We start from the raw sequence: 13,279 nt of genomic DNA, 5'->3' as shown, positions 1-13,279 counted from the left end.
AAATCGCGAGGGGCAGCGGCGCGGGGGGCGCGCACGCGGTCGAGCGCAACGCTCGCCGCTGCACTGCTCTCGGCACTTTACATAACGCTGCATGAAGCTCGCCGCACTCGCTCGCACGCGAAACGAGGTCGCAACGGCGGCCGCGGGACACCCACAGAATTTAAAGAGCCCCGATCGGCCGTAGGTGATGAAACGGCTGCATTAGCACGCAGATGACGTGTTCTGAGGAGTTAGTCGGTCGCCGGCGGAGTCACTGAACCTCGACGCGACGAATAAGGTGAATGGAACATTGCAACCGAATCGAGCGGCACAACAGTGCGAACCGACGCAAGAGTCGCGTAGCGGTGCCGCTTCTTATGCACAATGGCTATAGCCACAGTAGATATATGAGCTAAAGCAGTACGGAAACTTAGCCCTTTCGGCGAGTTAAATACCTACACTTCAACTGAGTGTTAGGGTTGGCACTCTTAATCTTTATAAAATTAATAAGGTTCTGACTTACGTACTTATTAAAACGTTTATTTAGGTTTTTTAATTATCAAATACTTAATGGAATAAATTAATTGACTAAGTAGCTAGTTAACAAAAAAATAAAACGTTAATTAAGTAGGTTCTATAAAAATCGAATACATAATCGAATAAATTAATTAAGTACTATTAGAGGCCGGTAGAAGATATTCTATTCTCATAAATAAAATGCCGGATACTTACTTTCACATAGCTATTGCCTCATTTTAAATACAGTTCATCACTTAGTACAAAAGCGCGCGGAGCAAATTTATTTATCAAATAGAACACATAAATTGTTAAAAAGCGTAATTACGTAATTTAAAAAGAACTATTACTAAATCAGATGTAAGCACTTTATTTAAAAAGTAATATTTAATAATTTTTACAATTCAGAATTATTACGAAGTTTAAAAAATGAAAGTTCTGGTTTTGAAGATGCCGAGTTTAAGCAGCCGTATACTACGCAATACACTCTTGGCATGTTTTTAAAAATACAGCGGACAGTGCATACAATAAAATTATTATTAAAAACACAACGCGCGCGACACTCGCGACGGATGGACTGCGAGGTTCGCTTAGAGCTTGTGTAAAGCGTGCGTCTGTGTGCGTGAGTCTGATTTCGAGCGTTTGTATGAAGCTTCCGTACTGTTTGATTTATCTACTGTGCTATAGCTTTCTAATGAGACGTGGCCGGTGCAGTGTTAGTCTTCCTTTCCACGCTGAAAGGCGTAGGTAGAGATGGCGTCATGGCATCGATCTGGTTGAAAGCAGTTCATTTTACATGAATCACTGATTTTCAAGCTATCGACGAAGCTTGGAATTGCTAAATTGAGTTTAAGTGTTCGTCGATAACGGAACAATTAGGCCAACGTAAACTTTTATGGCGTTGAGCACGAAAATGAGCCATCTTGCCTTACGTCATAAGCACTAATCTTGCTAATAGGATTTCTGTTTGTTGTAGTAGTGTTTGCGCGATACGTTCTACTCCGCGCTCCTACGCGCACCGTGGCACGTGTTTGTTATCTATATTACACCGCCATATCTAGGTCCGTCATAGCGCACTCGAGTCTAGCTGCTCTCCAAACAACGATCACGAGAATACTCGGCCAACGTGGCGAGCCCTGAACTCTTAAAAGTTTGCGGAAGCGGAAAAACGTTAGAAGCCTTTTCAAACCGATAGAAATCTGTTCCTTTGTGCAAGAACACGCACACAGGATATGATTATCTCGGATCTGCCGAGAATTCGGAATCTACGGAGCGTAACTCGAGAAATGTGGGGGAGGGCGCCCATTATGTGGAGTGCAGCTCACAGGAGCACATAAGGGGTCATCCATAAAGTACGTCACACGTAAAGAGGGGGGGAGGGGGTTGACAAAGTGTGACATGGTGTGACAAGGGGTGGGAGGGGTCCTAAGTTTCGTGACATCACATTTCAATTGTTTCAAATATTTTATATAATGTTGATTTCATAAAAAAGTACTTAATTTAAATGGAAATAAAACTAATTTCGGAACTGCTCTTAATTTAATAATTTTTCGATGTGAAATTGCAAAACATGTGACGTCACACTAGGGAGGGGGGGATCTCAGAAATGTGACCACCTGTGACAAGGACGGAGGGGGGGTCAAAAAATCATGAAATTCGTGTGACGTACTTTATGGATGGCCCCTAAGTGAGTGGGTGCAGGTTCCGGCAAGGTGGCTGAGGCCTGGGGGAGCGGGCGCGCATGCGTGCGCCGGCTGACCTTGGTGCACCGGCCCCCGCCCCGCCCGGGAAAACACCGCCACGCGAAACCTCCCGCGCTCCTGCCTGCACCTCTGTACCACACCTGCCGGTTTAGCAGGTTGGTGCGTTGCGACCTAGCATTGTGCCTAGATTCTATTTGTGGAACGCCGAGTCCTGATTAAATCAAGTTGCGCTGCGAAATGAAATTTTTCGACGCACCAACGCGATTCAATTCTTTTGAGACCTACAAGTAAGTACACCTAGCTTGAAGAATACCTAAGTGTTTACATTTCGGCTGGATGTGTGGCGCAGCATGTGTTTGATGAGACAATTAGCATTGCTAATGGCCGTCGGGTATCATCAGTAATCAATAATGAGCAGACGACTGGAGTGGAAACAAGGGGAGCACCGGATGCCGATACGAGCCGTCTGCGCAGCGAGAAAGGTCCTGATTAACGCACCGATACTGCAAAATGCATTTCAATGTTACAAACAGGAAATGTATGAACAATTTCAACTTATAATGGCCACTATCTAATTTGTATGGGTGATGGATTTTGAGCGACCTCAACTCGTGTGGCTGCTGATTGCATATTATGTCAAGTTAGGTATACAGATATTAAAATATTCACGAATATATTCCAACAATACTCACAGAACGTTGAATTTCTTGATCGTATTCAAAAGATGCCATTCAAGGAAATGCACAAAGGAAACAAAGACTGCGTTTACATCAGATGATAATACACTATTAAAAATGCGAATTAAAATTCAAAATGCTCCAGGGTACTCCTACATTAACCCCACGAAGGTCCAAGCTCTGCAATAAAGTCGTGAAATATAGGCTGAGAACTTGTAATTTTGGCATCTTAAACATAAAATGTTATGGCAATCAACTTTTTTGAATACATACATCACAGCTGAAACCGGACATTACCAGAATATCTCCCCATAAAAATTCAATGAGATGTTCGGGAATGGAAAAATTCAGAACCGTGGTCAACCAACTGTTCGCACGTGATCTCAGACTGAAAAATAGTGTAAAAGAAATTGGCAAAATTGACGCAGGGTACATTTTGACTAGGATTAAAAATTCGCATTCATTTAAAATTGTTAACAGATAACGGTAGCAGCTCGAGGTACCGTTGCCGAACTAATACATAGGCAATATGTAAATCTTTTGATACAATCCCTGGTGGTAGCTACTCCCTGGCCAAATATACAATTCTAATTTTATTTTCTTCCACCAAATGTTTTTATAAGTCGCCTTTTTAAAATATATTTGCTGTTAAACAACGTGAGTTTATACAGATTTTGTCAATATTCAAAATTATTCAAGTTCAGTTCCGGGCGTTATTTCAACTAACCGTATTTTTTTCGTTTCTAATTCATGTAAACGAATAATACATTTATTTTTCACTGCCATAAAAACACGGCTTGCGTCTGACTTTCTTCAGACGAGTTCCAATAATCCGAAAGTAGGCGAAAAGCGTCATAATATCCAAGCTGGAAATTCTGAAGCTCTCCCAAAACGTTTTACAGTTTCGAAAAAAGATTGTCGTTGAAAAACAGCGCGCAAAAAGCGTCGATTCAAAACAGCCAGTGTTTACGACGGTCCTATCGTCTCACAGTTCAATATACTACAGGCGTAACGTCCTCACAGACCCGCATGCGAGGTCACCACGCCTTTCACCGCCCGCGCCGACCTTCCTCGAGCCTTGGTGATACGATTGTACGCCTAACTTGTGGACTGACGCATCGCAATTGAAATGAGCAACGTACTGCACCTATATTGAAGTAACGATGATGACGACAATATCTTAGAACCTAAACCTCGAACTTTAGTTGCGCACGGAGCGGAAAATGGGTCATTATCTGGTGACCCTGCAAGAATTAATATTGACGCATGTAGGTTACTTTGCTGTACTCTCAATTCTTCATCGTATTGCTACTTTAAAAGACACTGGCTTCCCTTCATAACAAACCAACGTGACAACGAGAAAGTTGTGGTTGTAGAAAATTATTCAAGAACCAATAGTAACATTGGCATTGAATAGAGTTGTTCATTCATAAATGAGCGTAAAAGAAACTGAACTATTAATATAAACACTGCAATCTTATTTAAATCGTCAACGTCTATCAATCAACCATTGCTAAAATCAAAAAATCGCGAAAAATGTACACCCTGATCTTGTTTAGCAAAACCTTCAATTCCATAAAGAAGAAAATTTGATATTTTCGACACCTCTTGCCAGTAATTGGGAAAACCTGTTAGAGATAAGGATAATAATATACAATCACGCAATAGTGTTTGAAGAAAACCCAATAATGTGAATGCTAACGTACACACAGTGTTCGTCATACACATGCTAAAAATAAATTAATTTAATCATTGAAATGGGAGGCCATCACTGTTAGACACGTGGGTAAAGTTAAACTTCTCTAAACTACAGAAATATAGTTGTAGCTCAAAATTAAACTACACTTGGATATGCTAGTTGCCCGCTTGTTAAAAGTTAAAACATTGTTTTAACTAAAATCCGACGTTTGAAGCCCGTTTGTTGGGAATTTTGTATAATTGCATACAATTTAATTGTGTTGCAATTTGGATGTGGAAACTTACCGGAGAAGCTTATGGTTCTACGAGTTACCTATTGTGCATTATGATGAATTGGTTAGTCATATGAAATTGAATGGTTTGGTCATTTATTACGTTAACATCTATGAGTAACAAACCTCATTAGGAATTTAAATTATAGTAACAAAGTAGATGATTATTATGACAAAATTTTATAATTCTAGCAAACACCTCGTTTCTAATTATCATCTTAGTGGATGTAAAGTCTACATGTTTCCTTACGTGATCCCATTTGTGTTTGCGTCAAGCATTTTCATAAAATTATGAATAAATTTTAATGATGACTCACACGTCACACAATCATCGTGTTTCAGTGTCGAATAAGTGAGAAATTTTAACTTCTCATGGCATCTTTTGCTTAATCAAAGCATTCAGAAGCAAAGAAGGGTAACAACTGGCAAGTAAAAGATTCCTTCCCCTATCTATTCCAGTTGAATGCTCGAAGTAATGTTCACAATCTAACTGCCAAGAAAAAATGGGCCCCATTAAGAAGGTACAGTTTTGAAATTTTCCACTGCTATTTTGTTTTTGTTGATAATTCGACCTTTTGAAACTCAATTAACGGTTGTTGAACATTTGTGGTAAGTTTTTGCTGATAAAAAAGAAGATAGAGCCACGAACTCTGCTGAACTCTCCTAAATCAAATCAAATCTAAATAAAATTTAAAATGACATGTTTACTTTTAATTTAATTAAGTAAGATGTTGAACAATGTATTTAAATCCAAGCATCAGGTGATGTTTGTGTACAAATTATAGTTGTCACAAAGTATTAAAATTAATCTAGCAAGTGCAAGAACACATGCATAGTTTGCGATAAGCCGACTCTACGTAATATAACTATTAATAGAATAGAATAGAATAATGATCTAATCCCAATTCATTTAATAATACTCGAAGAGAGACAGCAAATTTCAAGAGTACGAGTCTGAACAAGGGATTCACGGAATACCTGCATTACAATAAAATTGTAGAATTTGTAAAGATAATACAATTTACCCCAACGTAGCTATTACATAGTAAATCAATCATAGCGACAGATGGTGTAGGGCTCACGTAAACCTTATGCCCTTTACTCTAATGCACCTGCCTACTGTCCAGTTTATCATTAGATATTAAACAGAAAGTAGTTTCTAGAACGCATAGACCTAACGTCATTAGATAACTTACATCTATGGCAGTAATCGATACAATAATTTCCGAAAATTTTAGGATTACAGCAAATTAGCACACGAATCAAGACTGTGTGCAGAATGCATCGACCAAACTACTCCAACTTATATTTAGGTAAATCCATCTCATCATTTTGCATCTGTTCTTCGTTGATTGAACAATTTTGACCAGTTTATACCTGTGTATCATTTCAATACAGTGTCTCTTCATCCAATACCCAAGCTATTTGGGACGGATCCTCTAAAAATAACAAAAGCACGTTCACGTCTCCCCGACACCTTTTATCGAAATGTAATAAAAATTGCACGTTCCGAACCACGTCGCAAGATGGAAGCTCTGTCGCATAACGGTTCTACATCGGTGAGTTTACTAGGCGCGCAGAGGCGGCGGGAGTTGGCCCGGCGATAAGAAACGATAAGCACGACGGTCCTTATCACAACGTGTTAAGATTCATTATTGCGAGTCTCACGGATGAGAGCACTCGACACGCGTCGCAATAGGTTCTTTGTGACAACCGTTTGCTACAATCAGACCCTCGTGACGCAACCCTTTTAGAAAACAATGCAGCTTCGGGAATTTTTTTGGTTTTTGGAAGAATTTTAGGGTGGAGCTTCTTAAAGATAGCAGTGGTTTTGCGTTTGTTAAATCAGCCGGCCTTTCTTTAGTTGCAGGTACTGTTACGTTCAATGAAAGTATAGTAAACGAGGCAACTATTCTAGTAGCGACCCGAACAGCATTGTTGTTTGGGAATTTGCTTGGACAATAATTGGTGAATTGGAAGTTTGGAAACAGTAATTGTATGGAATTATCTTTCTGATTGCGTTTCAAATCCCATGCCAATTTTCCACTTAAGCCTTTGATCTTCGTGATTTAATTTTGTATTTGTAAGGCTCACGAGACCCTCAAAATCACAAATTGTTTGAATAAGTACTTACTTGGAAAATATCATCCTATCAAAGAAATTTTACTTATTTTGGAAGAACAACGGGACTACATTCACAAGTCTCTACATTCTTATAGTCCTACACATTGCCCAAGATTTTAAGGATTTTTATGACATCCCACTCACAGCAATGAGCGTATACCAACAGGCCCATACATTGCAACAGCAGTGATTTCATTTACCAATGATAATCACGCCTCGTGGCTATTAAAAACGATTACGATATAAATAGGCGACATGTAACTAACTATACCCATTTATTTAGACTAATTGCAGCTTTACCTTGTACTGTTGGTAGTGATAAATATAATAAACATTTACTTAAAAGGAAAGGAGAAAGTTTTTGCCTGGTTTTTATGAAAAACACAAGACACTGACGGTAAACAATGACGTAAACTACACTTGGTAGAGCTATAACTTGGGATACTGGAGAAGAAATTGAAAATTTCAGAACAGTTTGAAATATTTTGAGAGAAAGTTGGTTCCTGAAGGATTTCTAAGTTATATTAGCTTTAATAGGATGTAGAGTCGTCATATCCATCGCGAATTTGACTAACGGCATCCATAGCAATTATTTTTGGTCTGTTTGTAAGTTCGTCATGCTTATCTACGCCTATTAGTAAACAGTCTGGCTGAGACTTCCTCATAATCGCGCTGCCAGCCTACCTAGCTTGTAAACAATTGAATTCTTCGATAACCGTCGTAGCACCGTTGCAGATTGCAGGTCTTGTTGAACAATGAGTAGACACGCTCCTTACGCAACACGCCTTGTGCTAGTTTTTCTCGAGGTAAATATACTCAAATTCTATGTAGTGAGAGAGGATGCAGTGTAAAATTACTACACAGCGCATCAAGCGCAGTGGCCGTGTCTTCACAGCGCCCGCGCACCCCCTCCACCGGCGATCAGCTGACTGGACTCCAGCTCGTGCTCACTTCAAATGCGTCATGCTCCGAAATGCTCCACGTACACACCTCGCCCCATCGCTTACTCGCCACCCACTCGCACTAGGAAAATACGCGACACGAGGAGATCGGAGATAGTTCAGTCGAGCGTTGTCTATGCCTCGCCCACGTAAGCGAGTTGACACACGCAAATAGGCGTACTGTGTGCGTGGCCGCTGCCAAATAGATGCGTTGTTTGTTGTTTTAAACGCAGAGATTATAGGAGTTACGTTGCGCTGCGGAATGAATTTCAGGCTTCCTTTGTTTACGTGGGGCGAGGCCGCGGGGGGCGGGGGTGCGCGGCTGCGTGCTGTTCAAGGTCAAGAGCGCCGGGCGTCGGCTGCACTGCCGCGCCGGCGACCGGTCGTAAGCCGCGCCGGTGCTACGGCCGCCGGCGCCGGGACTTACCGGCCTGGTGGCGCCGCTCCTGCAGCTCGATGAAGCGCGCCGCCTCTAACAACGTGTCGAGGAGGCTCATTTCGGAAGCGGCAGAGCCGCGCGCGGTTCGAGCGCGCCCGCTGTCACGCCGCGACTGACCACGCGCGCCGCCGGCTCTCACGTGGCCGCCGCCACTACGCGCCAATGGGCTGCGAGCGCGCGAGTCACGTGACCGGCGCGCGGGGCCAATGGCGGCGCGAGTTGCGGCGACGTAGCACGGGGCGTGCGCGATCGATGCCATTGCAGCGGCCGGCGATCGAATGCACGCGCCCCGCGCCCCCGCCGTGACGCGGCAAGCGGCACGCTGCTCTCGCTACCAACTCCATTCAACTGACTGACGACCCAATTGGAGTCTTATTGCGCGCGCAATAAGAAACTCGCAATCGCACAGCGGAACCGGTTCAAACTCGGCTTTGTTTATCTAATACTTTTCCTCTGTAATGCTCGCTCTCGATCAAATTGTTTTGTGTTAATTTGCAGTGTGCAGTGCGTAATAAGGCCGGCGGAGATGAGGTCCCGGGCCCAGGTGAGGCGAGGTGAGGTGCAGTCGCGCAGGGCACGTGTTGTTGCGGACTTTCACTTCCTACTTGTCGCTGCGGTTAACAAGTTGTCCGAGAAAATTCTGCCGAGTTATCTCTAAGCACCGAAATACTTCGCGAATCACAATAAAACGCGTGTATTATCAGCCGCTTGTTTACTATTTATTAGGTGATTAACTTTTATTATTGCGGCCCGAATTGTGCGAGTAATATTCCATGGAATCGCGTGGGTATAATGATTAATAATTACATAAAACTGGCCCCTAGACTGGCGGATCACGATGGAAAAATGTAATCACATGGAAGACTTTTTCGGTCATTTTTTGAGGGCGGGCTGCTGACAAGGACGTCTCTACATCAAATAATATTCAACTCTATCACAAAAGTACTATGGGCTAGATTGCTTTGGAAAGCTTATTTTCCTGTGTACTAGACACATGAATGGTACCGCTAATGACATACTAAACTAGATATGTAATTAAGGATTTAATTAATTATTTTATTCTGACATTCTCGACGCGTTATTGGTTCAAAATTACACAAAGGACTGGTATTAAAAATCATCTACATTTATTAAAATCGTAAAAAACATTTAACATTCTCTGGCCATTAAAACGTATATGAATCGACCAGATATCATATCTATATGGTAGAGATATCCCATATTGCGTGAGACTTTCGAACGAAAGTTCCAAGTAACTCATCGCAATGTAAAACCATATGAATTGTCACTGTAGATTATTACACATAAACTGTGTCACTTGCATCATACAAAATGTACATACATCATCAAGATAAACACCGTAGCATTTTATGTCATTACAATAAGTGCGAATTTGCAACAAATAAATGTATATTTTAATCTGCTGTCGACTGTACTTTGTTCTGTACATGTAGCAAGTATAAGGCAATAAATAGTGACTCATATACCTATTTAAAGTCACACTAAAGTGAAATGTGTTTTATTTCAAAATGTCATTGCTATTTCTTGCACAGTTGTTTATGGATTTAATATAAAATATGTGTTTCTACAGTAAATACAACAAAATATGCATTTGAAATTATTAAATACTTTAAACAACATTATTATCAGGGCCTTTAAGATGCCACAGTGATTACCTGGATATGCTGTGGTCTGTACAATAACAAATTCACCTCTAGACATTGAATGACACTTACCACAATTACAGTGAAAATCCAGTTTTCTTAACACGTTGCACGCCAAGGGATAACCAAAAATACTAAATAACACTTACCACAACTACAGTAAAGTAAGACCCACGTTTTCTTAGCAATTTGCACGCCAAGGGTAACCAAAAATATATTTTCTGACGTGTTCAGCCTCTCAGTAGTATCTTAAAATATGGTTTTCATGTAAATTTTTATATGTATATGCGGATTCAGGGTCTGAAATCATACAGTCAGAATGTTGTTTAAAGATGTTTATTTTAATAATAATGTAACACTGTCTAGCTGAGAATTAAGCTGTCATTGTATATTCCAATCACAGATTACATTTTGATATGAATCGTAATTACAACATGTGACTTACTTGTTATGTAAATTACACTCAAATTGATCTCTCATTTTTGGTTATTAATTACTTATAAATTGTACAAAATACAGTTTGAAACCCAGTTTCCTAATAGGGACCTGACACTATTAAGAAATAATCAAATATTTCCTTGAAGAAACTCACAAAAACAATGGTCAAAAATTGGCTTTTAAATTGATTTTAAACCGGATGTGTCAATACGTAGAATTCTAAATTCGCTGTGGAAATTCAGCCTTTTGGTGACGTACTCAAGTACATTTTAAATAAATAATTCAAGATCTTTTGCATGGGAGATGGGTTATTGATCTATGTATACCATAAATGTTTAAAACATCATTTCTAAACTGTATTTTTTAAAATATAGAGTTCACATTGAGTCGTCGTTCAAAATAATCGAAGACTATACAGTTTGTAAATGCTCTAACGCAAGATCTGATAAAAGTTGTTACTAACAATACCATTTGCATAATTTATGTGGATTAGCAATGTGTACACGATTTTGCGTTAATTCGATTACACTCTGTATAGCAACCAACAAAAGAAAAAGGTTCCTTTTTGTGGGAAACGGATATAGGTCAGACATTTGTGGTTAAAGCGACAACTCATTGATTACTCAAAGGAACCCTAGTCAGGAAGCGTTTTTTAAGCATTAGGGTGTTCAGTTCATTCACACTACATAGCGCTGGTGTTATTTATATGATACTGGAGAGCCTTGTACGCGTCTCAAGCAAAAATATGGCTCGCGCAGCGCAGTCTACGTATGTGTGATTCGATGCCTATAACGTTCAATGACAACCTGACTTTAAGACAAGTGAAAAGAGTTCAAATTGTGGTGATAAGTAGAACCACATAACCTCAACTTTACTAAGCTTTAAAGTAGGTAAATTGTTCTACCAAAATACAAGTTGGTAATATTCAAAATATTGGCAAAAATATCCCAAAAAAGTTAAAATTTCGTCTAACTAGCAGTAACATTATATTACTGTTCAACCACATCACATTGCTTACGTAAATATAGTTTAATATATCGACAAAATATTGCTTTCAAGCGCTATATTGCTACGACTACGCAATATTTACACTCTTACAATGCACACGAATACTATACTATACTACTTAATATTAGTAATTTCTTATATTCTTGGTATATGTACCTATGTGATTATTGCTAGGGGAAGGACGAAGTGGTTCTTAAATAATAAAAATAATTGAGATGTTTCAAACACTTGTGTAAATACAAATAGTTATCTAAACCACAAAATATTATGTGAAATAAATAAATATAAATAACAAAACTTCTGGTGATATCAGATACCACATAAATATAAAATATTTTCAGTTTTATTATGGTACTATATTTTTAGATACATACAGTAATATAACAATATGCAAGTAAATAAAGTTATATGCTATTCTAGCTGTGTAATTTCAAATACGAAGTTGGTGACAATTCTGATCAGCTTTTTACCGGTGTAGAAAAAAAAACAATCGACGTGGAATGCCCACATTTGTCCAGTGGATACATATCAAAATATAGTGACAACATTTAGAATATCAATGTCATTTTTAGATTGCTCTTTCAAATAGTTCAAGATAAAAGGAGCTAGAAGTAAATTGTTTTCTTTGTGTGTACTTTACGACTTCGTATTTGAACGATTGTATTTCTAATTAATATAGTATTTAATGACACGGTAGTGGTTTCGTATTTGCTATTTCTACAATTAACTAGAGAAGCATTGGTGCATTGGTTTACATTAGCACCTGTTCTACTAAGTCCTTAGAATTCTTGTTTATTTAAATTGAAATTAGATGCCAATGTTTAGATCGCACTTATTGTAAAACATGTGAAGTCTAAAATGCTGTGACAGTTGACAGGACAGCACTAATTCTTGTTGCAAAATCACACGTATTGCATTTGAATAATATGCCACATTGCTAAGCTTTATATCCTACAACATAGGACAAAGCAAAACAGGCGTCATTGGGATATTCAACTATGTCGCACCAGAACTATGAAGGCACCTTTTTTTTAAAAAATCTGTAACTTTCCGTTTTCACATTTAATAACTATTGTATAATTTTAATGTTTTTCTTGAATAATATTGCACACATTCATATAAAGATGTATTTAAAATATACTGTATAATATTTGATACACCGTAATATCACAATATTCTCATGATTATCTGTCATTGCCTAATTTTGAGGCTGCGACTTACCTACATTCGCAAATAAATGCTTTGCAAGCCAATAATTTCAAAGGACGCTGTATCATAATATAATACTAAATTACTTATGAATTGTGAACCTTATTTTAATGAGAGATAGAGAGAAAAAAGTCCTACACAATTCGACAACCGTAACACAAAACAATCACGCAATATATTGCCAATATTTGTACCATGATGTTAGACGTGAACAATCGAATATAAAACTAAAAAACAAATGGTTACGTTTCATAACGTAATAACGCTATCGCTAACGGTATCCGTTACGGCGGGTAACGGGTTAATACAATAATTGAACTAGCGCTGCGAACGCGCGACTAACCTACGTGCGGCGCGCGGCGCGGCGGCGAGGCTCTGCGACCCTGGTGGTTGGAAGACCTAGAAACAAGAAAAAAAGGTACGATAGAATACACTTCATATAAAATCTGTTTTTTATGGACCTCGAAAATATCTTGTTAATATCACTCAAGTGATATAACAAGATATTTAGAATTCTGGTGAAGGTAGCGGGAAGTACCTGGATGCAAGCGGCGCAGGACCGGTCTTTGTGGAAATCCTTGGTGGAGGCCTTTGTCCAGCAGTGGACGTCT

At 39.3% G+C, this 13,279-nt stretch overlaps 1 protein-coding gene and 1 long non-coding RNA gene across 6 annotated transcripts in view; one reads left to right on the top strand and one right to left on the bottom strand.

Annotated features, from left to right (window-relative positions):
- Positions 1–2,161: 2,161 nt before the first annotated feature.
- On the top strand, positions 2,162–10,587 carry LOC114364769 (uncharacterized). 3 transcript variants are annotated; one of them, XR_003656874.1, is made up of 2 exons: positions 2,162–2,485; positions 8,848–10,587. It is a non-coding gene; the product is annotated as an uncharacterized LOC114364769 (long non-coding RNA). The 3 variants fall into 3 exon arrangements; XR_003656873.1 differs by lacking the exon at positions 2,162–2,485 and adding an exon at positions 7,482–7,775; XR_003656875.1 differs by lacking the exon at positions 2,162–2,485 and adding an exon at positions 8,688–8,766.
- The window catches only part of PhKgamma (phosphorylase kinase gamma), a 27,119-nt gene continuing 24,301 nt past the window's right edge, over positions 10,462–13,279 (bottom strand). For all 3 annotated transcript variants that reach the window (XM_028321066.1, XM_028321067.1, XM_028321068.1), the window contains one exon: positions 10,462–13,067. The gene's annotated coding sequence lies outside the window, so the exon portion shown is untranslated. The remainder of the gene's footprint in view (positions 13,068–13,279) is intronic.

This window comes from Ostrinia furnacalis, unplaced genomic scaffold (genome assembly GCF_004193835.3).
Source record: "Ostrinia furnacalis isolate ACB-3 unplaced genomic scaffold, ASM419383v2 OfSCF7467, whole genome shotgun sequence".
Lineage (NCBI taxonomy): Eukaryota > Metazoa > Arthropoda > Insecta > Lepidoptera > Crambidae > Ostrinia > Ostrinia furnacalis.
Note: the sequence above shows the minus strand (reverse complement) of the source record. Positions and strands in the feature narration are given on the sequence as shown.